The sequence below is a fragment of the Tenrec ecaudatus genome, chromosome 8 (assembly GCF_050624435.1).
Source record: "Tenrec ecaudatus isolate mTenEca1 chromosome 8, mTenEca1.hap1, whole genome shotgun sequence".
In the NCBI taxonomy this organism is placed as follows: Eukaryota; Metazoa; Chordata; class Mammalia; order Afrosoricida; family Tenrecidae; genus Tenrec; species Tenrec ecaudatus.
In genome coordinates, this window is record NC_134537.1 from 163,198,684 (window position 1) to 163,204,197 (window position 5,514).

Here is a 5,514-nt window from a genome sequence, read left to right on the forward strand (position 1 = left end):
AAGGTCACTGGTTGGAGTCCACAGTGGAGAAGGTCTAACAGGAAACCTGCCGCCATACGGCTCATAGCCTAGGAGTCCCCAGGGGGACGGTTCTCCTCTGTCACAGGGTCACTCTAAGGCGGAATCCGCTCAATGCCAAACACCAGTGATTGTGATCTTGGATCCAGGAGGAGCAGCGGACAGAAAACAGAGCCCAAGCAAAGACAGTGACACCATGAGATGGAGAAAGGAGAACGTCGTCTGCCGCATGGTGGGAAGCCTGACCAGAACCTCCCTGAGTCCCTCCACCACTGGGCTCTTCTGGTGTTGACTCACTACTTCCTTTTGACTTAGCTTCTCTGGGTTGAGTTTTCTTTCATTGCAAGGAAGATTTCCAGCATATGTTGGTGAACAAGTAAGAAAAAGAAATCAATATCAGGAGCTATTATTTATTTATAATTTGTAGTCATGGGACTCTAGCGGTAAGAAGACCCAACAAATAGATTCGATTTACGTTGCAGGCTTAAAAGGTCCTCCCCGGGCAATGGATTCAGGGTCATCTAATTAGTATAGCCTCTACACCCTATAAGTTATTTAATATTTACCGTTTTGTGATGGACATGATGTCTGCCCCGTTTTACAAATAAAGAACAGAGGCTTAGAGAAAAAACGGCACTGTTGGGGGTGGAAAGCCCAGTATGAGCCGTAGAAACCCTGTGAGCCTGGACCTCCTGAACTCATCCCGTGGCCAACAGCGCACAGGGCTTCTGGATGAGTAGCAGCGCGAGGGAGTGCGCACTTCTGAGAACAATCAACCACTCGAGAGCAAAGGGGGTAGGATTTTCCAGGGACTGAGTGCAGAGGCAGCAAGAGTGGGGGAAGGAGGGATGGAGACAGGAAACACAGCAGAGGGATAAGTGATATTGCATTGTGGGATTGCAATCAATGGCATGACCCAAAATGTGTACGAATTGTTGAAGAGAAAATTGATTTGTTTGGTAAACTTTCACCCAGATCATAATTTAAAAATAATTATAAAGAAAATGACAGAGCACAAATCTAGGCTTTTCTGTTTACACTACACAACCATTAGGAATCGGCTCTCCAGAGGCAGCAGTGAGTGGGTCTCCATGTGCTTCCCTGAGAAAAATCATCTCTAATGGCATAGTGGTTACACGTTGGACTGCTAACCACAAGGGCAGCAGTTCTAAACCACCAGCCTCTCCGTAGGAGCAAAGCAACGCCTTCTATTTCCATGAGAAGTTACCATCGCACAAACCCACAGGGGCAGTTCTATCCCCACCTGCAGCATCTCTGCGCGTTGGCATCAACTCGAGGGCAGTGTGCTTGGTTTCTTTAATGAGAGTTGGAACCCGGACCCTGGCAGGAACCTGCTAAGTTTCCAGTCTCCACCCTTCTCTCGCCGTTGCCTCGAGACAATTCTGATCCAGCAACTACACGTGTTGCCTGGAAGAATGGCACCAGGGGGTCTCTTGGCTACCGTGTTTAGTGCAGCAGTTTGGCAGGCCTTTGTTCAGAGAAACCACTGGTTCGAAGTCAAGCACAAACCATGAGATCAAGGCGAACAGCAAGCATGCAGCACCTGCTGCAGCACCCCGCCCGCTTCATCTGGACACACCCTTGCAGAGGGACCGTCCCTGGAACCAGACCGTGTTTGTCAGCTGAGCCACCAAGCACATCCCCAGGCTGACAGATGGGAGAAAGAGGGCTGCCCTCTCTGTCTCAGTGAATTCTCTCAGCCTTCAGCCCTCTGCAGGAGAAAGTTAATGTGGGACACGCACGTTGAAAGCTTGCTAGCAGCTGCATTGTTAAAACACAACAAGGAGCTGGTGAAGTGAATTTTAATCATATATTTTGCTTCACCAAATAGACCCAAACCGTTATCATGTGAACATGTAACCATTAAAAATAATTATCGATGAAATGGTTTACGTGTTTCTTTTGTGCAGAGGCTTTAAACGCCCGAGTGTGTTGTATGCCCACAGCACAAACATCTGGTTGCAGGCGGTCAAACATGTGAAAAAGCTGGACCTTTCCTGGGAGTCTCTGATGGCCCAGTATCTACCATCTTGGCAGATCACAAACAGCTCCACTCCTAAATCTGTCTTTAAGTCAAATTTGTATGAAACTCAGAATGGTTATGTATGGTTCTTATGTAATGTCAGTCAGTAGAATATTTGTCTTAGTATAGTGTATATAATGTGCTTGTCATTTTTATTTAATAGTTTTATTGACTTATCTTACATAATGCAATATATCCATCCACAATCAATTTTGTTGTCCAATCCCATCGAGTGAGGTTACAGCACATCGATGCTATCAGCTCCCCATCTCTCCCTCTGGCCCCCTTCTTTCTTGTACTCACAGGGAACCATTACTCCTGTAACCATTACTCCTGTAACCATTTCTGGAGAGTTATCTATCTTGCCTCTCATGTACTGCATAGTTTTAAATATACCAATGAACTTATGCAAAGCTTACTTGATTAATGATGTAAAATCCATAAAAGCCACAATAGTAAGGGGAGGAAATATTTATGAAGTAGCGGATAGTTGTGTGGTTCATCAGTGCCACACCGCAGCCTGGACTTATCATCCATTCATGTGGCCCTTCTGTGAGGCGCTGCCCAATTATCTTTCAGGTGGGTTTTAGGTCTCCACTACTCCACTCCCCTTCACATCAATTTGGTTGTGTGTTTCTGGACTTGTGATACTTCTTTCTGTCAACACCTCATGATCACACAGGCTTGTATGCTTCTTCCATTTGGGTTTTATTGTTTCCCTGCTTGGTGGCTGCTTATTTAACTACAAGCCTTTAAGACCCAAAGTGCTATATCATCTGATAGCTGCACACCATCAGCTTTCTTCATCACATTTGCTTATGCACCCATTTTGTCTTCAGTGATTGTGTCAGAAAGGTATCATATAATACCACATTGTTAGAACAAACTTTCTTGTACTGAGGCAAGAATGAAATATAAGTTCAAAGTCCATCTGCTTCTGTATAAACATATATATTCTTTTTCCTCCTAGTCCACTATTATGTTCACTCATCATTCACCTCTCAGTACTTCCTCCCACATACAAGTCGATTGAACAAACGCAACCAGAAAAGCTGTACCCTCCTCACCATCAATTTCAGAAAACTTACTATTACCATGTACCCCTCATTATTGTCTCTCTGCTCCTCTCCCCTCCCTCTGCCCCTCACCAACCGCCCCCCCCAGGCCCATTGGTCCAGTTGCTGTCTCTGTAAGATTGCCTATCCTGTATGTCCTGTACAGATAGACACCAAACAAAAAGGTAACAGACGGACAGACAAACACACACACACACCAAAAAGAAAAAAAGAACCCTACAGATAGTTACGGGTCTAACAGGGATCGTGACATAGAAGAGATGGCTATCTCGGTGTGATAGCGAAGGACATGTTACGAACCATGTGTCCTGACCCCGTTTCTTTCAGGTTTACCTTTCCCTGATCCCGCTTGTCTGACAGCACACACTCCCTTTCCCACCTCGTGTCCAAAAGGCGAGCATCCTATAAGAACGCGTTGCTATTCCCACGGTCAGGGAGGGAGTGTTCCAGTGACACCCCCTGTCGCCTCCCCCCAGTTACGCCTTTAGACTTTCAATGTGGTCCCCTTGTGAGCAATCCCCAGCCAGTTTCCGACAGCTGCCCCAGCCCCACCCCCACCCCAGTCAGAAGTCTGTGCTTGGGATTCTTTGGGGACTTCGTATCGTCACTGGCATCACTGGTCTGCTGCACTCCTATCCCGGGTGCCCCAGGTGGGCAGGTCAGGCCGGCCTCTCTCCTGGAGCTGCATCTTCAGGGGTGTCCTCTGCAGCATCGTCATCTAGGGAGGGGACATCGGGTCTCAAGCGGAGGCTGGCACTTGCAGGAAAAATAAACACTTCCAATTACACTAAGATTATCTCAAGAACAATAATAATGTTTGACGCACGGTCCCTAAGTAGGGCCCTTTTGGTATTATGAACCGTTGCTTGCACTTCCAAGTTGGAATATAATCGACTTTGGGCAGCAAGGCCCAGGGGAGTTGGTTCGTCACTGGGGATTTCACACAAGCCAGATATTTGGGGCCTGCCCGTGCATCTCTGTTTAGATAAGTCACAGTCCCGTGTGGCTGGTGGCTACCGTATCAGACAGCAGTCTGTACCCATTTCAGATAGAAGGCTGCGAGAAGACCTTCTCAAGGTCGCATAGCAAGCCGGTGGGAGAGCTGAGCTATAAACTCTGGCACCAAGCCTGGACACTGTCCTCTACCCCCCACAGTTAAGTGACTCAGGATGCGGAGCTAGGAACCGTTCAAAGCGTCCCACGTTGGCTGGGCAGGGGTGTACGTGCCTGCTGACTTCCAAGTCTGCCTCCAAGTCTGACCGCACAGTTAGAAGATGGTGCTGTCCAGTGAGGGGGCAAGGGGATGGGGGGAGAAGAATCGCCCTAGACTGGGTCAGGAAAACTCATCCACCGCATGCATCCAGCAGGGAGCATTTTCGTTCGACTCGATGGCAGTGAATTTATCGTGTGTGTGCGCACTAGGAAAGAGATCTGTCCGTGACTGGACTCAAGCAGTCTTCTCACAGGCCTGCCCAGGCATCACCCTAGACCGGCCCTAGTCCCGTTTCCTCTGGCAAACTTGCATCTGGTTGGTGGCGGGGCAGCCAGCATTCCAGGAAAGCCAGGGTGACACTGTTTCCCATCTCCCAGTAGTTGCTGTCTCTGCAAATCAATAAGCCTGCTGCCTGACAGAATGCCAATGGGATCGATGGCATCCGAGGGTGACTTTGACAAAGAACAGGAGCAGGCCCGTGACGCTGGCTCAGTAACAGTGAAATCGGTGAGAGAATCCGGAGCAAGGATCAATACCCTGCGAACGGATCGTTTGGAGCCCGGGATGACTATTGCGCGCTGACCGGCCAGTCACAGGAGCAAGCGTCTAAGGGACTCTCAAAGGAGGTCCCCGTGCTGTGAACACTTTCTCTCCCTTTTTTGAAACGAAGAATCATGCTTACGCATGGACAGTGGTGGCTGCTCGACCACTGATGGGCCCCATGGAGTGCTGAACTTCAAGAGAGGTTCGAAGGTGCTCTGCCAGGAGTGTGAGCTCACCGCCTCTGTTGGCTCCTCAGTGCACAAGGAACAGTTTCTACTCTGGAAGGCCTGCTTTGCCCCCACGATATGAGACCCCGGGACAGGATGACTCATTGCAGACTCGGTAGAATGCCCCGGTGAGTTTCCACGGCTGTAACTCTTCACGGAAGTAGAAGCCCTGTCTTTCTCCCAAGGAGCTGCTGGTGGCTTTGACCCCAGGACCTTTCAGATCGCAGTCTACCTTGTCCCCATTCCACCACCAGGAATAGGACTAAGGGCTGAGCAAAGTAGAGGTGTGGGTTCTCATCTCGGTCCCGCCATAGCTAAGGAGATCAAGAGCTATGACATGTAAGTCGTCTGAGGTTGAGGTTCTTTGCCTGTAAGATGCATGGTGCCTACGAG